Here is a 25245-nt window from a genome sequence, read left to right as displayed (position 1 = left end):
AAGACTTATAATGCCATCAGTATACTTCAAGAAGAGAGAGAAATAGAGTATTGGGGAGGTTTATGTTACTCATAAGCTTATTGACCCCCAAACTTGATATGCTACAGGAGGAACTTGAAGTTCTAGAGTATTCGAGAAAATGTTATGAATCTTTTATTCCATTGGACCTAGATGAATCAAAGATAGAAGCTTATGCTATATTTGCAATCATACAAGTGGCATAAATAATGAGGAAGACATGGACACAAAGTTTTAAGAAGGAATTTTGAAGATTTCATGAGGTATGCAAAATAAGGAGGATGACTTTACAATTTTGACATGTAAATAGACACTTACATTTTACATTGATGTCAAAGGGTGAGTAACTAATTAGTGAAAAATATACAAAGGGGAGTAGATATACAAAGGGAAGTAAGCATGTAATAAGAGACAAAGAAGGTTTTTTAGGTATAAAATAAGAAACATGTTATTTTGATATGAATTTTTATGATATTTTTGGAGTTAGTTTGAAGTTTTTGAAAATTTTGACAAAGTCAATTTTTCATTGAGTGTTGTCATCAATGCCAAAGGGGGAGACTGTCAAAAAGTTTGAAAATGTGAATGGTTAGATGTTTTCATTTATGTAACTCACTTGATGTCAATTGTGTTATCATCCTAACTTTTACTTAATTTCAAGTTACACTTGACTTTCATAGGCTCACTTTAATGAAACCTATTGCCTCTCCTATCCATAAGTGTCTACAATTTCCCCCTTATAAAAAAATCACAATTAATCATAGTGTTTAGCAAAATTTAGAAAGTCATGAAAATTTGACATCGACTTCTTTTGGCTAAGCATGTATTAGCCATTAAAACCTTACTAATATCATGTCTTCCCATCTTAATAAAAATTAAAATTCTAAAGGATTTGTGAATTAGCAAACCTAGAGGATATTTCATTCCCTTGTCTTAGACATGGACTCCTTCCTACAACTTCCATAACTCTTATTTGTGCTTTAGTACCACCTCCTATAGCATATAAGCTTTTCATTTCCTCTATCCCTCAACCTAATGAGGTTCCTTCCTGTATGCACCCTAAAATGGTTGCCTAGACTATGGGCCCCCATTATTCAATTTATCAAGCTTCCTAAATCTTGCAATATTTTATTAAATCAATTAAAATCAATTTCTTTGATCAAATTGTAATTTATTCAATTATTTCAACATTTCCTAAGATTTGATCATTTTATCCTAAGTCTTATTTAATTAAAAGAAAACCTCTCTTTTAATTAAATAATTAATCCACATTTAATTAATTAAGAGAAAAATCCCTCTTTTAATTTAATTAAATATTTCCTATTTAATTAAAAGAACTTGCTCCCTTTTAATTAAATAAAATCCCACTTGAAAAAGGAAATAAAATAAATAAAAATAAAATAAATTATTTTTTCTTCTACACTTATATGCACATATTTCTAAGTGGGATTCCATTTAATTTTCCTCCTCTTTTCTCATTGGTGGAATTTTGTCTCACACGGATCATTCTTTCTCCACCCTTGATTAAATCTTATTGCCTCTTAATCTTAATCGTCCATTCTTCTTTATAAGGGAGAACCCTCTCCTCATTTTTTGACATCCATAATTATTTTAATGTTATGTTGCAGGTTTGGAGAGCAATTTTTTGGAGGAGTTTGAGCATTATAGCTTTTTGTGGAGAACTAATTCTATTTTCTTGTCTTCTTCTCTCATGCATCCATGGCTTCCATCATAATGATCCATCCTTACATTTTCATATCAGCTTAGATCCATATTTTCTTTCATAGATTAATCTTGTATTGTTATTTCCTTTCATAGATTAGATTTCCTTTCTTGCATTTCTTTGCATTGTTATCATTTAGATTAGCTTGCATCTTCATTTGCATGCATATTTTGATCTTTGAATCTCTCATTTTATGGTTTACTTGCATGGGCACAAACTAGGTCAAATTGAGGGCCTCCATTACAAACCCTTGCACTCCATGAATAGAGAGCTATGAGTTGCCATTCAAGACCTCATTATTGAGAAATATTGGATATAATGACTCATTAAAGTGTGCTCACATTTTAGGCATATATCTTTGCACTAATACATTAGGGGTCAATTTGTGACGTTAATTTGCGACAGCAAGAAAAGGTAATGTGGTTTTGGCTTTTTTTTTTCAATTTTAGCCCGATGCCGTCGCAATTGCGACGCCAGCGGGATATAAGAGAAAAAAAAAGCCAAAGAACTTCATTTGAATGAAATTGCGTGACACAGGGTTCTTCTGAAAGGAAAGGTGCACGCGCGGGAGATCACTTCAGTAAGGTGTAAGGCAAACTCGAGGCATTCAGAGGGTCGGGCAGAGACACACATCGGTAAGGTGTAAGACAAATAAACCCATTATTTTTTAGAGACGCGCATTGGCATAGATGTTCTCCATGTTTTTCAGTGTTTCCATGTCTTAGTCGCTTAATATCATATTTCTTTTGCCTACTCTTTTGCTATTATTTTTGTGTTCAATGTCTGGCTTTCCAAAAGGTTTCAGGGCCCCTTGAAAACATATTTTACCCATAAAATCAAAAACTTTCATTTCCTCGTCCTCTTTATTATGGAAATTGCTAGCCTCAAAGAATGGAGAGGGAATCTCCTTCAATAGGAAGGCCTTTCATTCTTTAGCCTCACATTTCTGTGAACCTATATTAAGACGCTTACATAATCGTTTTAGTGTGGATCACTTGGCAAAAGGTTACTACAACTCATTCAAAGTGACCTCCTATGGTGTTCATTATTCTTGCCCGCCCTGAATTACTTTTTGACACTCCATTAATATTGAGCTTGTAAAAGCCTAAGGGAGGTGGATCCTAGTTTGTATATTTGCAAAAGGACAAATAATGCTATGGGCAGTAGAAAGGGATGTCATGGTGTTGGCCCTTGGAGAAATGGGATCTAATTATTTTGAGTAATTAGTAGTTACTTTACAGATTTACAGATTCCCAATATCATTGTCTCAGTCAAAGGGAGAAAGAAAATGTCTTTTCCAAAAAATATATGTAAGAAACTTGCAGTTTGAATAAAATTGTTAATTTTTATTTTTATACTCAAAAACCAAAACGTGTCTCATAGCCTTTAAAGCAATATGGAAAATCCATAAACAAGATAACATGGCATTATTAAGATATTATTCAAACTGTACAATGTTACAAACACCTCAACCCAACACTGACTTGAATAGACAAATTTTGTCACTATTTTTAATATGACAAACTATTGCTCTCTTCCCTCAGTCATGAATATTGTTGATTCTGACACTTCACACTTCAATATTTAAGTGTGTCATCACCATTCATTATTGCTTTCACGTGCTACTAATTTCAAGCTGTAGAAAAGTGCCATCACATCTCAATATATTGCCATGAACTTCAGTGTGCAAGTTAAAAATTAGACCTGTACAGGAAGCCCTCTAATTGTCGACATTTAAGATGCAATCATACAATAATATCCACCACACAGCTTCGCTTAAAACATGAATCTGTATGTTGGTTAAAGTATATATTCTGCAGAATTGATATCTAATGAGATATATCAGACCTACGAGATTATACCAATAACAAATTCTGAAAATAATAATTGAGAAATTTTCATTCCAAGAAGACCTACATTATGTAAAAAGCTACATGACATCAGGCATACAGTAGATTTAAAAATCAAATACTTACAGAATGGCATACAGCAGATTTAAACATCAAATACTTATAGAATGGCCTCAACCAAGAGACAATCTTCCAACTCATACCCCAAATGAAATTTTCATTTCAATGTGGGACTGTATGGACTGGGACATGGAGCTACAACAAGATTGGGTAATCAATCAATAATTTCATTAACTGCTTCTAGGCACGTGTTAAGCATTTTTTTCTCTATTCGTACCAACCATGTTGCCACCTGCCTTTTGGGGTCCGTACTTGGGTCTGCAAGCTGATGCAGTGCAAATATGTTGTAAAAAATCACTTTGAAACATATGTTGGTTGAAAAAGTATAAGGATATAGTTATCCCCAACATGAAGGGAACAAATTCTTACCACTCTTTCATCTTCACTAGTAGTTGATGGATAGCCTGCAAGTCATTCTCTGAAGTAACTAGATAACCAATCTAGAACTGCTCTTTCTGTACATGGACTCACTTGCACTCATATTCTAATTGGTTAAATTGACTTTTCATAATAAAGGCAATATATAACCAGTAAGAATAATGAAACACATAAATTACTAATACAACGAGGTATGAACAAAGAGGTGGGTGATAACAAAGAGCTCATCAATTTTCACTGTGTTATCTTCTGGCTACAAGTCTACACCATTCTTCACTTTTTTTTATTTATACCTAATACAATTTTATTTTTCAAAATGTTTATCACTACCACAGTTTTTGATAGTTAGCTTCTTTGTATTAATGCCTATAAGGAGCCATTGGATATTGGAAGATAAAGGTTATAAATCTCAGGTAGTTTGTTTGCGAGTTTTCTTTTGGATTTGGCTGTGTTACATGAAATGCTGAAGTAAGATGCACTGATTTCAACCCATTCTGATTGATTTGTACAAATTCTTATAACCAGTTCCATATATTTAATTACATTTAGACACTATCTTTTAATGCTTTATTTCAGTGTGCTACATATTCTATTTCATATTTGTGATATATGATGAAAGTATTATAACATATGGAGGAACAATCCATGAGTGGCGTGGCCAATTGAAATGGTTTTAGTTTCAATTTTACACCATTTGATACAAATAATCAGTTTACCAATCGACCCCTAGGTTCATTCCATTTGCAGTAAAATCTTCATTACATGGAAAATGTTCACAAAATCTATGTCAATGCTCACACATCTTCTTGGACTTACGCAAATCTATGTCAATCCTCACACATTTTCTTGGACTTACGCAGGAACTATGCTGCCCTGCAGCTCTTGTTAAATATGTTATCAACTTGACTTTTCTATTAAAGGCTCTCATGCTGAATTGAAAGCTAGGTAAAGAAAAATATATTATACACTATTTTTTTGGTACCCTGTGCAGCACAACAAACTTGTTCTTACTATAAGAAAATTTTCTTTTCTTTTGTTTCATTGCAGATCTTTTGCTTGCACGGAGGTCTCTCCCCATCATTGGACACACTTGATAACATTTGAGCTTTGGATCGCATACAGGAAGTGCGTCTATACACATAAGTATAAACTTCTTCTTTTCCCACAACACATATAACAACAATTTTAAGTGCTTGCAAGGTATATACTTATGAATAAATATTACATCCTGATTTAAATGTATGAAAACAATTTTCATTCTTTTTAAGCTTCATTCATCTCGAGGTGCAATTCACAAACTCAAGAATAGTGGATTTTGTTCTTCAAGATACCTTTAGGGGAAGAGTATGTGAATGCCCCCTCGTGTCTGGAGTCCAGTTTAGAGGAGATGGCTATTTACACTGCTAAGGTTTGTTGAATCTAATTCTGAATAACATTGCTTGCTATTGTTGAATCTAATCTAATGTATATTTTAACTAGACTTGTAGCTTATATGTTTTGAAATTTTTGTTAGGCCTTGTAGTTTGTATAATTTGATTGCTGGAGAGCTTCTACAGCTAAGCAAGAAGGCCGTTGCACGAGTTATAGCCACACGCTCGGGTATGAAAATTGTTTTTTTTAAAATTCTAATGTATATTTTAACTAGACTTTTAGCTTATATGTTTTGAAATTGCTTTTACTGGCTTAATGTTGTAAGGTCTCTTGAAATAAGACCTTCAGGCGGTTGGTCAAAGTTTTACAAATAATCTTAGGAATAAATTCAAAGAAAGTATTTTTAAAATATTAAAGTATTTAGCTAGGTCTAAGAATATTTGTGTACTTTTGATAGTTTTGCTTAGTTTGTGAAAGTTGTAGACCAAATTTCATAGCCCAATTTTTGCTTCCTGTAAAGAACAATCATGTCAGATAATATAAGTGAAGAACAAAACAGGAAGACAATCGCTAGATTGTGGTCTAACTTGAAAAGAAAAGGTGATGGAAAATGTTATTGTCCTTGCAATATTTTTAAGGGCTTAAACTGTAGAAGACTGCTAATCAAAACAGTTAAGAGACATTGTAGGGAGAATGGTCACATTGAAGGGGGGCATGACTATCATCCACTGGTAAATCATTCATTATATCATTTTAACAATTTATATACATATGAAATCACTTGATGATGAGTTGATGATCATGGTTTATTTATGTTAATCAATTTTATATAGGTTGATCTTCCCAAGGAAGTACATGATATGAACCACAACAATCCGAAGAATATGGTTTTTGAAGTGGAGGAACATGGAGGTGCAAATATCCAAGGTGAAGATAATGATCCCATGGAAGATGACGATCATGCACCAGAAAACACAATTGAAGAGGATGGTATAAATACATTGATCCATGACACATCTAGTCCAAGCATATTTGATCATGATGATGATGATAGCCTTGATGTACCTCTACTTCAGAAGGCATATGAGCCCCTATACAAAGACTCCCAAAAAACTCTTCTCTCTGTTGTATTGTTGTTGTTGAACTTGAAGGTTATGAATGGTTTATCCAACATAACAATGTCACGTATGTTAAGGTATGTCATATATGTCTTTATAGTTAACAAAGGGTGAATAATGTACCACTAATATTGTTTATATTAACAACTTATATTTTTTGTTGTAGATTGATAGGTGAGTTTCTGTTACCATCATCAAATATTCTACCTCGCTCATATCGAGAATTAACTGTTGTTATGAAAGATATTGGAATGGAGTATGAAGCAATACATGCTTGTCCCAATGATCATATTATATATTATAAAGAACATGAATTTGCAACACAATACTCGGTATGTCATACGAGTAGATATCAAACAGATCAACTAACAAAAAGGGTGCCTCAAAAGGTTCTTCGTTACATCCCCATTATTCCATGGATGCGACAATTATTCAGGTGTAGTAGCTTGGCTCAATTTATGGATTATCATGCATGCAATAGAAGTCAAGATGACATTATTCAAATCCCTACAGATGGTTCGACATTTATGCACATAGAGGAAAAGTGGCAACACTTTAAAGAAGAACCTCGTAATCTCAGGCTTTCATTGGCAGCGGATGGTGTCAATCCATTTGGAGAGATGAGATCTGTTTACTCAGTGTGGCCTATTTTTGTTATCAACAATAACATTCCTCCATGGATGTCAATAAAGAGGGAGCACATTATGTTGGCAATGATTGTTCCAAGTATCTTATCATTTGATAGTTATTAATTTACATGTACTTACAAATCTTGCAGTAAAACGGTCACAATAATTATGTAATGTTACTGTTCATTCAAGTAGGTAAATATCAAGTAAAAGATATGAATGTATATATTAAGCCTCTTATCGATGAGTTGGTGGAGTTATGGAATGGTGTCACTATTTATGACATGTCTAGACCAATAGGATAAAGACAATTTCAATTCCATGCAATACTTGCATGGACAATACATGATGCCCCAGGGCTAACACATTTTTGTGGTATGTTATAGTGAATTCAAGTTGCACACAATAATTCTAATTATAAAAATCAACATATTTAATAATCCAATTACATCATTATCTTGTAGGTCTTTAAACAAAGGGAAAATTTGCATGTCCAGTTTGTGGTCCAAAGATGAAATCTCGTCATTCAAAAAGTTTAGGAAAGCAGGTGTTTGATGAGTGTAGACACTTCCTCCATAAGAATCATAAGTATTGAAGTACGGAAAAACCTCTTTTCAATGGGAAAGAAGAGACTACATCAAAGCCACGAAGAATGACACCTCGCCTATGGGAGTTGGAATATAATAGAATTAATCATCGAGGTAATGCCGTTCCACCTAATGGTTTATGTTTGTAATTTATATATTTCTATTGTGATTTTTGTTGACTAATTATGTAACTGATGATCGTGAAGGTCGTCAAGGCAATACTGACAACCTTCCAAAGGGACTAAAAAGCTATCCCAGACAATTTAGTAGGTTGCCCTACTATGAGCAGTTACAAACTGTGCATTTGTTTGATACTATGCATATTGGAAAGAATATAACAGAGACATTGTGGAAAATATTGGATGGAAGGGGTGACAAAGAAAAAATTGTCAAAATTTGTAATGACATACATGAATCCAATCATGCATTGAAAAATTTCATTCACTCAAATAGCAACAGAGATCAAATTAATATAAGTGCCCTTCCATGGTTATTAACGGAGCAGAAAAGTGATGCCATAAAAGAAGTCATACAAAAAATTTGATTTCCCATAGGATTTGCTGCAAACATAAACAATCTCATATAAAAAAAAAGTGAATTTGGGCCAGGGCTCAAAACGCATGATTGGCATACTTTCGTCAAGGTAACTTATGTTCTTCTGTATTTACAATATATTCATAAACTACGTGTATTGTTCGTTATGTTATGTTAGAAAACAATGAAATGATTGGTTTATAATTACTATAGTACGTGCTTCCTCTATCTCTCCCAGAGCACTTCAACAATAACATCAAACAAGTGATATATGATCTTGGAAAATTTATGAGGTAAGCAGTAATATCTGTTCAATTTTTTGTATATATTTATTATATTCGCGATTTGTTTTTCTTGCTATGTAATCTATTGTATATTATTTTGTAAAGTCTCATATCTATATATTTTTTGTGACTTGAATCTCTTAATGTAGGTGGTTGTCATTGTAGACACCTAAATTTGATTAAATTGCTTTGGTAATCCTATTTAGTTATCTCTAAAGGCACCATTAATTAAATTCCTATTTAATTAATCCTTTGCCATCCCCTAGCTGATTAATTTAATTAATTATCTATAGTCCTAATTGATAAATCAAATAACCTATTATTTATCAATTAAATCCTATTCTTCTATCTAAATCCAAAATCCCCATTTATTAAATAAACCTATTTGATAAATAAAACCCTCAAATCTAATAACCCCTAACCTATCCTAAACCCCCTTTTTAGCCTAATCCACCCCATCCACCCATACTAACCAAGCTTAGCCACTAACTCACCCACCCTCATGAATGCCGTCCACTTGCAAATCTCTAACATCCCTAATCTAATCCTAAACCCAAGCCTAATCCACCCCCTAATGTTGTCACATTACCTAAGCAAGCTTAAGACTTTCTTAAGCCAAGGAAAGTCAACAATCTCAACTCCCTCCAAAATATCCCAACCACCCAACAATGAATGCTCTCACAAAAGCCATAAAGACTCTTACAAGCTCTTACAAGCCATAATGAAGGGTCTTTATGAAGATATTATCCTTTGGGCCTCCTTTGTTGACTCATCCTTCCCCTTTCCTCCATCCACTCACCTTGTGACATGTGCCACTCCCTGATTGGTGCTAAACAAGCACAATCCATGTGCTCCCTTTTGAGTGCATCCTAGCCCTCCTTAAGCTTTCATCTTTCTTTCCATCTTAGCCCTCCATCCCTCAATCCCTTAGCCTATAAATTGAATCCCCTCCCAAGCCATTTCATTACAATCCATCAAGTAAAGTTATAATGCCATTTTGAAGCCAAATCCATACTTTTGCATGCATCCACACCAAAAATCCCAAAAATCTCCATTGAAGCTAGTTTGAAGCTTGAGCATACATCCCAAATCCTATCAAATAGACTCATTCCTAAATCAAGTGACCATCCTCATTGGGAGAGCCATTTCATGGCTCATATTCTCATTTGAGGGTTTCACTTTGTCTCTCATATATGTTATGGTTTTTATGCTAGTTAATGCTTTTGTTTTTGGATAGATTAGTATTACTTGCTAACATATTTCTCATATACAGTCATCTAAAGAAATCCATAAAGAAGATATAAACTATTGGAAGAGAAGAATTCCTCATTTATTGTGTGAAATGAAAAAGTGTCTACCTCCAACTTTTTTCAATGCACATGAACACTACCTCATACACCTAGTTGAGGAGATTGAATTGTGTGGACCTATACACACTAGGTCAATGTGGATGGTTGAGAGGCATTTGAAATCTTTGAAGGCTTTGGTTCAACAAAGAGCACATCCTAAGGGTTTTATGGTAGAGGGATATATGGTATACCAGACTATGGTGTACATTACTGAATATTTTCCTAAGTTTGCATAAAATATCCATGTAGATCGCATTTGGGATCTCGAGCCTTTTAAAAAATTAGAAGGGGAGTACTTGATGGGGAAAGGTACATTGAGGAAAGTGAGAGGTAATAAATTATAAGATGTTATTTTAATAAATTATTTCTCAATCTTCAAAATAAATCGGTTGTAAGTTGTCTATTTTTCTTTTGTACAGGTGTCAAGAGTGGGATGCACTACATTTGTATATTGCAAACAATCTTGATTGGATGACGGTATGGATTGAACAATGTCAAAATTCTGGTTGCACATTAACATGGGAAGGTGTATCTTTATTGGTTAAAGAAGCTCATCGTAATGGAGATTCCAATGTTACGCAAAGGGAAATAGATTTAGCACGTGGTTCAAGAGATTTCTAGGTAAGTACAAATTTATTAATCACCCGTATGTTTATCAACTCACAATACAATAATTTTGATATGTTTCACATATTATTGCAGGTTAAACACCACAAGGCTATGTTCTGTAATGGTCAAAAATTTTGTATCAAAGTGTTGGATAACACGAAGAAAACTTGTGATTCAGGAATAACTGCAGTCTTTCAAGTGACTAATATTTCATCTAGAAATGACTTACATCCTCAAGAGTTTGAAAATCGATACTATGGCATTTTGGATGAGATACTTGAGTGTGACTTTAGTTCCTTCAAATTAGTACTCTTCGTTGTCAAATGGTACAGGCTATGACTTAATCCAAATGATCCTGATAGAACTGTTATTGAACATGATAATGGATTTACAATGGTTAATACAAGGTCATTTGAGCCAGTTGGGGATGAGCCTTATGTTCTTCCAAGCCAATGTGAGCAAGTATTTTACTCAGAGGTTCCACATAAACCGGGTTGGTCATTTTTTGTTAGACATGAACCAAGAGGAAGGCCAATAAAGTATAATGTGATGGAAGAAGAAGATACTAAAGAAGTAGAAGATGATGTAGATGGTGATCACGATCGACAGTTATTGGATGATGTTCCTGACACAAATTTTCATGAAGAAGAAGAAGAAGAAGAAGATGATGATGATGATGCTGCTACTGATGATGATGATGAAGATGATGTTGATGTTGATGATGACGATGACAATGATGACAACAATGATGATGATGATGGCGAGGATGATGATGATGACGACGGTGATGATGATGACGAGGATGACGATGATGATGATGATGATGATGATGACAACAAGGATGATGATGATGGAATTTAGAGGTATGCCATCAATCCTTGATCTATTTAATATTCATTTCTTGATAGAAATATATTTGTCTTATATATATGGTTACATAGTTTATTCATTATCTATTTAAAAGCTACAAGTTTCAACTACAAATAGAATACTACTAATCTAAATTAACTATTAATCTAAATTAATTAAATAAAACTATTTAAAACACATATTGATGCGTGAATGTATTGAGCCTTATTTTCTTTTAGGTCAAAAGAATTTGTAAGTGTTTAGTTTAGAAAAGGGAATTCATTAAATATCTATAAAAGGGAGTTGTACCTAGAATATCATAGGGAAAACATAATATAAGTGCTTACCCAATTTGTTGGTTAATAATTTTGCCTCTGTAGGTGATGCAGAGACCCTAGGTGGTCTTGCAATCATTCATAACAAGAGGGACTTCCATAGTGTTCTCACAACACCAACCAAGCATCTTCATAAGATCCCTCTCCTTGATCCAAGCCAACTCCATAACCTATCAGAGTGCATACCAAATCCTTATGCCACCTTAGGTTCTACATCTTTGGAATAATCCCATGAATGTCCCTCAATCCATCCAATAGATTCATCCAAGCAATCTAATCAACAAACTATCAAATGCTCACAATGCCTCAATAGGCGCCAAACTTGACTTCACCTTAACTAGTTGTTTCCTCCACCTCCACACACATCAAACAACTTCAAATAGCATGTACCCAAGGTGACTAAGCCCTCAACTCATCAGCTGATACAAAAACCCAGTTTTAGCCCTTCACTAGGCCTACTTCCCTAGTAGGCTTATAATGTGAGCTTGATTTAAGTGTTTTATTGTGTACCTTTTAATGTTTTTAAATTTTATGTGATGCTAATGATGGATGTGATTATGATTATGATGTGATTATGCTCACAATAATTGAATTACATTTGTAGGAAACTGAACCCCTTTCAGGAGCATCCCGCACAGTCTCATGGATTGACAGGTATAAGTCAATACTCCTTATAGATAGTCTATTTAATACACTTATCAATAGTAAGATTGATGTCTTCTAAGATCTCTCCCATTTGCAGGTACCAGCGAATAGGTATTTTTTAGAAGTGTCTTCCTCGAGTGAGGGAAATATAGGAATAGAAGAGGAAAGTGAGACATGCAGTTTATCTAGAACAGGGAGATTAACTAGAGGTCAAAGGACTAGAAGGTAATTCAATAAACGCATGAAATTTTTCCTTGCTCAAGGGGGGTCATGTTCTTATGATGATGAGATGGAAGGCGACATCGAGGTGCCCTTGAGGTACCAACATCTACAGAAACATTGGGTACCCAAGGAACTTCCTCCAATAAACACTGATTTTTGTGTTAATGAGAGGATATATCGCATAGCACCATCATCACTACATGGTTTGGGCCTATTTTCTATGGACGACATAAAGGTGTCTTACAACAAAGTTTTTGAATTGATGGAGTATGTTGGACCATGTTATGATTACAAAAGTTGGATGCATATTGTTAAATATAAAAAAAGTATGCGTAGGTATGCCCTCTCGGCAAATTATATACAACAACAAGACAATGATCAAAGTAAAAGTGTGGCTATATACATTGATGGAAGGCCAAAAGCAACAGGGAATATTGTGGGTTTTATAAATAGTACACGACCTGGGTCAACTATAAAGCAACCCAATTGCATATTTGAGGCACGCAAGGGAAATCATGTATTCAACTGTGTGATAAAATCAATACGTGCAGGGGAAGAGCTTCTTATTGATTACAATTTGAACTGCATAGATACAAACGAGGCTACTATCATGGGGGTGGTACATACTATTAAACCAACTTCTAATCAATGACTCCAACATACCATTTAGTCAATAAATTTTTTGCTAACATTTTTATACTTGATCTTTGACACAGGGAAACAATATGGAGCAATTGCCCGGAGGGGATGCTGGCGATGTTCCCGACTCATCTACACACGAGAAGATAAAACTCATTGTAATTGTGCAAACTAGATAGAAGCAAAATGTTATTTTTTTAATGTTGTTTTCTTCATTATTTTGGAGTAATTTTGATAATACTAATACTATTGTTGTCACAGAGGGCCAGTAGTCAGAGGGAGGGAAAGGAACCTGCAGTCCCTAATCAGTAGCCCCCCCCTGAGGAGGACCCTTTTTATATTGATTTAGCAGACACCGATGACCCAATTGGTTTGACTAAAAAGTTGCTAAAGAAAATTGGTAGAGAAATTTTACGTTTGGAAAACATAAAGCCTACTACTTAGGAAATAAGAGAAAGGGGAGCTGAATTGATGCACACCTCTGAAACCGCAAAAGTAAGTATTAATGAAATTTTTAATTATAACAAGAGTTCAAAAATGGTTTTTATGTTATGCTCTTTTATGGCATTAATTAAAATATGGATGCGTTGTCTTTATAGAGTTTTTTGCGTGATTTCGAGCCCCATTCCCATGATGAGGGTGCTGCAGGTGGTTCAGGTAGATCGCATGTTCCATTCCCCACTTCTGTTTTCCACTGAATATATATAGGAATGATCATAATCATTGACAATACATGCTCAAACAATCCTTTTTTTAATGCTCTAACAATCTTGTCCATGCTAGTCCATGCGTTCTATATTTATGCATGCTCTAACAATTTTATTCTTGAGCTTCACATCAATTGAATCCTATGATGATGCCACCTCCATCCAAGACAAACACAAATCTCTTTTCGACTACTGAGTCAACAACACGCAGCTTACAGGCATCGACTGTTGCACCATCTACTGGTACACAAATCCCTCTTTTTCTCTCTTATGACAGCAACAAACAGTTTTTTTTTTACAAATTTTTAACATCAATTATCATTTATTCTTTTATACTTCATGACAAAGACTTATGAAACTTATGAATATTTTTGCAATAGGAGCTGCAGCATCATTTCCTGGATGTTCCTATGTTCCTAGTATGGGAACGGTGAAGGATGTCACATTGATCGTCAGCGACGATGAAGGCATTCCATTAAAAGTAGCCAAAGTTCTAGGTACTTTAAAGTTATTATTATTATATAGTGATATAATAGTAATTTAGTTTTTGATCACTCTTCATCGACTAATGATCCCATGATTGTTTTGTAGGGAATGATCTTTTTTGGAGAAAACTTGGTGATGAGTGTTTGCGAATATTTGGGCCCACCATGCGTACCTGGTGGAACATCATATCCTAACTAAAACCCCAAACTACTATTTTGATTTCATATCATTGCTATAATAGTTTTCCTTTTCATCCATTTCTTGAACTATATATATTAAAGGTAGCTTCACTTCATTTATGAGTCTAACATGTTTTTTTTTACTTAAAAGGTGGAATAACCAACGCAAATTGTTGAAGGATGATCTTATAGAGAGCATGACCCAACTCTTTGGACCTCATGCATTCAAGAGAAACAAGCTCCTTGAAAAATCTAGTTTATGTTTGAAGTATATTAGGGACCAGTACAGAAAAAATTTACTGGATAACCCCAGGTATGAGCGTCCACTCTATGTTCCTCAGGCTGAGTGGCAGGCTTTGATTTTGGATGGAAAGTATAAAGTTGACAAGAAAAATAATATTACACCAGTGGAGAGTATAGCAAGGTATGTGATACTATTGAGAATCTAATTATGTACTAATTAACCTCTATATTTATACTATCTAACATATTTCAAACTTTTCATAGATTGCCTGACACATCAAAGGCAACAAAGGCAAGACTAGAAAAGTACGGGACACACAAGCTCGGCTCTAGTGGTTTTTCAAAACTTCAAGCAAGAGTTGTAAGTATTAGTAAATGAAAAATTGTATCAAATTTTTTATATAATGTGATGGGAAATGCTAGGACTCCCTTATTTAGCTCATCAATTATAAATAGGTCAATAGAATATAATAACAGTAGTGGATTTTCATATTCAATATAAACAATTCAACAATTGAAGTCAGACTCTGCAATCTAGATTAGTGAAGATTCCTTCATTTACTAATATGACATTATTTACAGCTGCAAGAGAAACAAAGCGACCAATATAACTAGTGGCTCCAATCACTAATATTTTACTTTTCTCTTCATTCACAAAATCCTCATATGAAGAAATCTCACAAATGGAGGCCATGGTTGAGACTGAATTTTCCTCCAATAGTTGAGAATAAAGGCAGTGATTGAAAGAATGAGGGAATGCAACAGCACTTGCAGCCATTTTTATTTCCAAAGAGCTGAACTAACTCTTACCCAACTTAAGAATTTGGAGAAAATATGTTGGTACAAGCAAAGCATACAAACACGCAACATTTATATAGTAGATTGCTCCATCAAAACTGCTCAATTTTTCTCCTATTATATTGTGATGGATATACATGATTTGCTGTTGATATTTTAACTACCCTCCATTTGTTGATGAAACAATGAAAATAAAATTCACCATACCACACAAAAATGCAGGGCTCAGAGTTCAAGAGATGCCTCACAGAAGAGGATAAGAGAATTGGCTTCCAACAAGGCTATAGAGCCGTGGCTGAATGACTATGAGCTGAAATCAGTGTGGAAGGTTCTAATAATGATGCATCTGAGCCACAGGTAAATAAGCTAAATGAAATTTATTTCAAATTGAATAATTTACCAATTAGTCTATTTGATGTTAAGTTCCAATATAAAGTGAGTATATTTGTTTTAAGCAAGCAATGATAACAATGCGTAGGATGTTGGAATGCAGCCTGACAATCCTTCTACACAATCTGTGGATGCCGAAGGTTCGCATGATGTGCATCCCAGTGGTGGAGGTATACATTTGCTATTAATTTTTTTATATGTAATTGCAATTGGTGTTTGGATTAAAGTAACATTTTGTATAGCAGCTATAGAGGATTGAGGGGTCGATGTTCATGACTGTGTTGACATTGAGTCCAGACAAAATGATGTGGTTAGATCAGGTAAAGAGTGCCACCGTTATGTTATTTAAAATAATTAAATACTTTTAACAATTATAATAAATTATTTTTAATTTAACTCTTTTATTTGTTATTGCAGAGGACCCCCCTTTGCAATAACATAGGAATTTGAGATCATCAAGAATAGAGAACAGAACAATTGATGAGGGGGGAATTGATGATGACACTGATGCTCCTCTTAGAGCTTACATAGAAAAAAGAAATAGAAAGAAAAAAAAGAAATGATTTTCATCTACATACCTTAATTGATAATGAATGAATTTTATGTCTCAATGAATTTAATTATGTGCTAATGAATGTTCATGAATTATGTGTTAATGCAGAATATTGATGAATGTTGCATGTTAACGAATCTAATGTGTTAATGAATGTTATCATGTGATATTGATTGAATGTTATCATGTGATATTGATTTAATGTTACATTTTATTAATGGTTGAAAGAATGAATGAATGTTAGATGTTAACGGGGAATGTAGAGTGATGTTAGGGGGAGGGGGTGGGGCCAAATGAGCTTCCACCTTCACGTGGTTGGCCCTGTTTAGTAGAGAATATTAAACTATTCTCGAAAAAAAGTGAAGCTCAATAAGATACTAACAATAGGTAGAAACAAGAAGCAATAACAAGCTCCTTCTAGAACATAACTCTTACCAATTATTGCTATCTTCCCCACACTAGGAATCTCCATCATATTCTCATATGCCTGCAACAAAATTCTTTTTCTGTCTTCATCAGCATCCTTTCTCTTTACCTCTACTACAACCTTTTGAACCTTTTTGGTGTTAGGTTCTCCTTGCTCTTCAACACTTGATTGCTGCTCATTTGTTATTTGTCCTTCAAATGGACAACTTGTCTTCATATCATCCTTTTCTAGGTTCTTTTCCTCAACCTCATTCTCATTAGCTGTTTGCTTCAAAGCATCATCCTTTTTGATCAAAACATCTTCCATTGCTTCACCATGTTCCTCTTTTCTTAGGAACCTTTACCTCTCAAAGATGCCAATGCTCACTGACACCTTCAAAGTTGTCTTGTGCTCCTCCAATGGTGTTAATACCATCTTCTCTCCATTATTTGTGAAAGTGTAGGTGTTATTTCTGACATCATGTAGGGATCTCTTCTCAACCTACCAAGCCCTTCCTAAAATTATATGACAACCACTCAAAGGTACAATGTCACACAGAACAACATCATTATATGATCCAATGGTGAAGGGAACATAAGCTTGCTCCTTCACATCAACACAACATCCAACATCCAATCCTTGTGCTTTATAAGGCCTAACATGTGTTATTCTTGGTAGATTCAATTTGTTAACCATCTCAAATGAAACAAGATTTGTAAATGAACCACTTGAAACAATAACATTTTAAAATTTCACAGATTGGAACATGAGATTGGATGGCTTGAAGCTGGGAAGCCTTTCTATCCAACAATGTTTGATCCTGTACGTCAGATTTTTAGTCATGACCAACCACTTAGTTGTTTGGGAAGACCCAGGTATGTAATTGCATTGTATTAGATATGGTTTATGTTTTTGTTGAGATTCTATTACTACAAAAATGTTGTGCAGTCTGTAACTTCTAATTGTATGGTGTTTTAACATAATTTTTGTTTTAATTTGATTTAGTTAGATTGAAAAATGTCTACACAGTTACTGCTAGAAGCTCTTTCAATTTTCACCTGATGGAATGTAGAAATCTCATGTCTTCAAACATTTAATAGAATATGTATATGAATTTTTCTGACTTTCTTTTATTGTAGGTCAATTATTCAACTAATTTTTTGGGATCGACATTTGAACTTCCATTTTCAAAGGTTAGAAAGTTAGGCTTAGAAACTCAAGTTATGCTGAACCATACCTAGACATCAATGTCTGGTTCAAATAATAGTAAATCTACACAGGAATCTCAATCTAAGAGAAGCTCTAAGGTATTCTTTTGGTCAATAAATAAGTTTTGTTCTTGAATTGTGTTCATCGTTGAGGTTGTACTGAGATTTGAAATGATCTATTGTTCAAAGCATTATCCCATTACATGGCAATGGAGCAGTTAGATGGGGGTGTGGAAAGAGATCAATGTGAATGATGCAAAGTAAAAGTGAAGGCTCTAGAACAACTCAAAATTGATAAAGCACCACATGTTCTTGCAATTCATCTCAAGTGCTTCAGTGTAGTTGGATCTGGAGGAAAAATTGACAAAAAAGTAGACTTTGGTTGTACGTTGGATCTCAAACCATTTGTTAGCAGTTCACATGTAAGTAGCCCTTACAATATTATTTGCCAATGGAATCTAATAATATAGTTTTTGTAATATCTACTGGTTTTTTTATTAATATTTCACATTTGAATGATATTCTAGTTTCTCTGTCTATTGATCAATCACAGGAGGGAAATTTTAAGAACACTCTTTATGGTGTTCTTGTTCATGATGGCTGGAGCACACATTCTGGTCATTATTTATGCTTTATTCGTTCATTCACAGGCATATGGCATGCTTTAGATGATAATCGGGTATACATTTGCTATAGTTGTGAAGACATGTTTAATTTGCAAAGTGCTTGGAGCTAATTCTTTCAGACTAAGGTATTTGGATGGAACCAAAATACCTGTCTTACAATGGACAGGATTTGAAGCTTTATCAGTTATGATTTTTTTCTAGGTTGGGTTTTGTTGTGTCTTAGCTTAGTCTTTTCCTTTTTGTTTTTTCTCAACTCAGTTTTTAGTCTAGTCTATTAACTACATTTAGCCAAATGATGCAATTAGGTTTGAAAATATGGCCTGATATACAACTCTGACGATTAAAATAAACCTCAATGAGTGGAGCTAAAACTGCGATGGCAGGCTGGGATCAAGCTATCTCCTTGAGTCTAATGCCTGTGATCAAATTCAAATTGTTAAGAAGTGGCCCCTCTAATTCAAAACTGAGGTCTTCAAAAAAGGTTGATATCAGACCTGCAATCAAATTTAATTTACTAGTGAAGGCCTCACTGTAATCTAAAATCAGAATTGACAATGGTGTTAGTCTGAAGTCAAAGCCTATTTAATTTTAATTGATTTGGGATATAATCTTCTTGACAGTACTAGCTTGAGGATGGATTATCATAATTGATACAAGCACCAGAATAGTTTTAATTTGCAAACATAGGTCATAATGATGGATCAGACCTCTGCTACTCTCAACAGTCTCAGTAAAATGAAACAACTTTATTCAAATCTGCCTCTGAAAGTTCAAAATTTCTGCCCTTGTCTTGCAATTGCAATCAAGAGATCTTCAAAATAGAGCCCTGATACCCTGCCTTCATAGCAAATGTCTTGGTATATGGGGCAATTATCAGTGCAACTTAATCTTAAATTCTTGCAAATTTTCATTAAATGAAGATTGCCTCGAGTTCTGAGGGTGAGAGACATGGCATTTAATTCATTTCCCTTTGAAATCTAAATTTCAAGATTGTGCATCGGGTAGAACCTGATAAAAGATAATAAATTTAATGCCTTGATTTACAAAGGTTAAGGTAAGAAAGTGATAGCAAGGGCTGCCATTGACTTTTGGGCCCAGATCTGCATGTATTTAATTCAATTAATCCTCCATACCCCTACTCAAGTTTAATGCCCAAGATCCAGCTATTTGGATTGAACTAGGGCCTAAGCGACTTAAATTTAAATCCTTAAGGCCAGATGCTACATCTTTAGGGCCTAATTTAGCCAATTGATGTTACATTTTGGGCATAAGGGTTCATTTCATTGGTCTTTGAGCACAGATCTAGGTTTAATTCACCCTAAGTTAGCCATAGGGCAGACCCCATTTCAAATTACAAACACATTTTGATGCTCTTAGCCCATACATTTTATCTAGGATAGGGCTTAGCTGATTGAACTCTTTGATCTGATCATAATTTGGGCCTATATTAGGCCACACGTCTTATACATGGGTCTTAATTAAAAGCCTTACATCCACACACCTCAAATAGGGGCAAGTTTCAATTCATTTCAAGTATAACCCCACTGTCTTAGGGCTTGATCCACCTTGAAATTGGGCCCAGATCTGGCATACATTCAATTATTTGTTCTTATTGTAAGGCCTTAGATCCCCCCCATACTTCATATAGGGCTACACTTTGCACAAGATGCAAATTTAAAATCCACTGTTATCAGATTTAGATCTAGCCTTTTGCAGTAAAGGGCAGATTTGAGTTGTAATTACTTTCAGATTGCAAAGTTCAAGGCCATTTGGAGCTTATTAAACTCGAATCTTGGCTTAAGCAGGCTTTTAAGGTCACAACATTTCATTGCCAGGCCCTGATTATTAAGTTTTAGGCCTTCTCAAGCCCATTCACCAACCATAGTGCCCAATTTTAAGCCCCATTCTTATGGAATTGTGGCTTGGTGTTATTAGACCCAGCCCCCACATTTTACCCCCAAGGGCTGTCTATATGCATTAGATGTTGCTCAAAAGCCTAAGTTTACATTCTCAGTTGTAGCACATTATTACTAATACTAAGAGTTTTGAGCCATGTGGGATTGAATTTTGGGCCCATAGGATCAATCTCGAGCCTTATCCACTTCTCCCTTCACATCTCCATTTGCTAGGAATGAACAAGATTCTCAGCTCCATTTTCTAGGAACAAAGAAGAGTCTCAATTCTATTTTCAAGGAATGAAGAGGAATCTCATTTGCTAGGAATGAAGATTAGTCTCATCTCCATTTTCTAGGAATGAATTGGAGTTTCATTTCCATTTGCTAGGAACAAAGAGGAGTCTCAGCTCCATTTACTACTTCAGTGAATTTTACATTTCCTTAGCTCAATTTCTATCTTTACTCCCCCTTTTAGAGTTAGCCAAATTTTCTCAATTTTTATACTCTATCCAAACACAGCCTTTTGCACCCCAGATTGCTGCCAACCTACTCAACTAGCCATGCTCATCAGAAAAAGAGGAGGGGGGGTCACTATTTGCAATGGGGTGATGTTGTGAAAACTGCTCAACAAGTAGTACATCTAAAACTAGACTAATACATAAACCTAACTAGGTACTTTTCTCTAAGTTTTTCTACATATAGTGATGCGCCCCCCTTATCTCAAGACATCAACCAATAAAGTGCTTCATTATCTATGCATCCAAGAGAGAAAGTATGCCATCTCCTATCTCTTTGAGGAATATGGTGATTTATCTCAACGTGTACCTTTTGAGAATAAACATTTAGATGCTTTCTCTCCCACTGTTTGATGTCTTTTTATAGTTTTATTATTGGTATCCCTTTCTACAATCTTTTGATAAGAACACTGTATTTAGTTTTGAAAGTGTAATTTTAATCTTATAATTCATTCCGAATTCACAATATCCTTTTCACCGTATGTGACAGAAAACATGCATTCTTTCCAAATGACAGCAATCTCTTTTAGTGTTGCAGGTGTAAACAAGATATCCCAACAGGTAGAAAATTTGTCAAATGTCAATTTAATTTCAAAAAGTCTAGAAAAGAACACAAGTTCTGGCTAGTCATGCAGTAAATCCAGATCATCAGCAGATCATGATGTATCATGCTTGCAGTGGGGCCGCTGTGGCAGCAACGCGAGCGGCCTCGTCACAAGCATGATGCACCATGATTTGTTGATGATCTAGATTTACTGCATGAATGGCCAAAACTTGTGTTCTTTTCTAGACTTTTTGAAATGAAATTGACATTTGACAAATTTTCTACCTATTGGGATATCTTGTTTACACCTGCAACACTAAAAGAGATTGCTATTATTTGGAAAGAATGCATGTTTTCTGTCACCTGGGGGGCATATGAATTCATATGCCCCATGATGCATCATGCTTGTTGTGGGGCCACTATGGCGGCGATGGCAGTTGGCATCGCCGCCACAGTGGCCCTGCCATATTGCTAACCGTAGACGTCGCAATTGCGACGTCCGCCCATGCATTGCGATGAAATGTGCATCGCATGCTTAGCGATGCCGTTGCAATTCCTGACTATGCATCACAATTGTGACACATTTGGAAACATTGCGATGGCCAGCAACTTCGACACTAGAGCTACCGCACCGCTAGCACCGTCGCGTCCCCGTCACAATTTTCTAAGACTGTCGCAAGTGTGACGCCCAAGGAAGAACTGGAAAGGCTCTCACCTCAGCAAACCCGTGGGCAGATGCTAACACCACCCTATCGCAATGCGTGGGGAAGACATCAAAATTGTGACGGGAGCCATGCCAATTTAGAATGGTGAGATTGCGACTAATAAGCATCGAAATTATGACGTCTAAGGATAGACATCGCAATTTGCGACTAAAAAACAACGATGTCTACTATCGTCACAGTGGAGACACATTGCCATCGCAATGGCGACACTTAGCCGTCACAAATCGATGCCAAATGTATTTAGTGTTGGCACCCAACATAGGGCAACCCACCTTTATTTGCTGGTTTCAGATATTTTTAGAGCTAATTGTTGATATTTGATTTAAAAGATCATTTGATTAGAAAGATTGCTGAACAAGAATGTGTGTTTCAATCATTGTTTTGTCACTGATGTCAAACCTTTTACATGTTGGTAAGACAATTTCTTATATGTTTCAAGTACTATCACTTAGTTGATTGACGAGGAGGATTTGATCAACAAGATGTAACAAAAGTACCTAGAGGAAAGATTGAGTTATGATTATGTATTGAAGTGCAAGAATTAGATAAAATAGTTATAACATAATGTACTGATAATCTACTTGAGGTTACAAAATGATTGGCTACACTTAGAAAGCTCAGAAGAAAAAAGTTAAAGTTCTATATGCTAGAAGAAGTGACCTGTTGGGAGTATGAATAAACAAACAAACATTAGTTAAAACACATGCATCAAATATTTACAAAACAAACTAATGCTTGCTTGAGTTTTGCAACTCAAAGCAGCCAATAAATCAAGCCCTCAAGCACCCTCTACAATTCAAAAAAGGCACCCATGAGAGGCCTTGTTGGTGTGTTAGGATGTGGGGTATGTTTGGTGTGCTCTCCCAAACACAACAAGGTAATGAATCTCTTGAATGTGAATGTGCAAAGGTAAGTGTGATAAAATATGAACCTAAGCTATATGAGATGAAGAACACCTCAAGAAATGGCTATGGTGAAAGCCATACTTGAAGGCATTCAAGGATAAAAAATGAAATGCAACCAAGAAAACCTAACTAAGTATGCAAGCTACACTAACATGTAAATGCAAAGTAAATGAGAATGCATAAGTAAACTAGACTAATAATACAAATAAAAAGCTAAACCAGCTACCAAATGGTTAGTATGCATCTAAAAATCACCATGAAAACTACCATAAAAGCTACTATGAAAGCTCAAACTAGCATGCAAGCTCAACTATAATGAAAGCTCAAATCTCAATCCAACATGGTAACAATGCAATAATAAGAGATGCAAATACTTGAGACAAGGCCTCTATTTATAGGCTTGAGGGAGGGCTTGGTGAGGTGGCATCCATGCAGGTGCCACATAAGGTGACATGCAAGCCATGAAAGTGGTAAAATATTCAAAGTTTTCTCACACATGTGTGAGCAAACTTGAGAAGAAGAGTGGGAGACAAGAGTGTGTAGGCATGCCTTCTCACACATGTGTGAGAACACACTTAGGCTAATGAAGGGGGGATTAGGAAAGTGATTAGGATGATTAAGTGAGATTAAATGAGGAAGTAGGCTTAAGAGGATGAAAATGATGGGTGTAGGCTAGGTTTTAGGCTAGGCTTAAGATTAAATTAAATAGGATTTAATTTAATCATAAGTTTAGAAGAATTAATGGGATATGGAGATTTAAATAAATAGGATTTATTTAAAAAAGGGGATTAATGGAGGATCATGTGTTAAATAAATTTAACACATTAAGACTAGAAGCATTTAAATTAAATTTAAATACTTTAGGAGAGTGAATCTTATTTAATTAAATTAATTTAATTAAATAAGTAGAAGAATATAATTAATTAATTAATAATTAATTATAATATCAAGGGAAATATTAAATAAATTAATATAGTCTTTAGGACAATTTTAAGTGTCTACATTTTGCCCCTCTTTGATGTGATGTCAGGATGACATCATATCAAAAAAAATAAAATATAGGTTGCCCCAGAGAAGGTAGGAGTCCTACGACAATGACAGAGGAGGAGGGTGCCCCCTCAAGGAAATGGGGTGAAAAAGGAATATTTTTTGCTCCATTTTCTCAAAAATAGACACGGCAATGAAAAAGGCTGAAAAAGAAGGCCTTGCATGACTTGTTGGTAAAAGTGGGATGAAGCAAGGTGAATTGGATTATGATTAATCTAAATGTAGCTAACTACATGAATGCATGAGATTTAGTTGTGTTCATATGGAGAGTACACCTTAAGTTGATTTTGCAAATGAGTTTATGCATTATATGCTATAGAAGCATAAATGACATGACTCTTTTGTGTAGACTAAACTCTCAACACAATAAATGTAGGTTTTAGAGTGATGATGGAACAAATGACATATACACACTGGAGAGGTTTGGGCACACCCAAATTCTTGTTAGGGATCTTGGTGGAAAGTGTGCTAACCCGTTGCCCCTAGTGAGAAATGTATCACCATAACTCAAAAATTGATAGAGATGTGTTAAAGAATCATGAAAATAGATCACATCACAAAATGACACATCTAATCAAGTTAGCCATTTAAATGATACCAAGATATTGAAGATCGAGGCACACATGGAGAGGCTATCACTGACACACAAATATAAAATCAACAAAAAGACTTTATAAGCAAGTAGTCATTCAATTCCCAATTCTTGCCATGAACTTGATTATAATAGTAAAATTTGTTAAGGTTGTGTGGGAAAGATTCAT

General features: G+C 34.9%; 1 long non-coding RNA gene across 1 annotated transcript; it reads left to right on the top strand.

Moving 5' to 3' along the window:
• Nucleotides 1-6025: 6025 nt before the first annotated feature.
• LOC149554024 (uncharacterized) lies at nt 6026-6740 on the top strand. The gene is made up of 2 exons (XR_016353432.1): nt 6026-6188; nt 6291-6740. It is a non-coding gene; the product is annotated as an uncharacterized LOC149554024 (long non-coding RNA).
• The last annotated feature ends 18505 nt before the right edge of the window (nt 6741-25245 follow it).

The sequence above is a fragment of the Cupressus sempervirens genome, chromosome 6, assembly GCF_028749045.1.
Source record: "Cupressus sempervirens isolate cs-2001-9-10 chromosome 6, ASM2874904v1, whole genome shotgun sequence".
In the NCBI taxonomy this organism is placed as follows: Eukaryota; Viridiplantae; Streptophyta; class Pinopsida; order Cupressales; family Cupressaceae; genus Cupressus; species Cupressus sempervirens.
The sequence above is the reverse complement of the archived record's forward strand: the minus strand, read 5'-3'. Positions and strand labels throughout refer to the sequence as shown.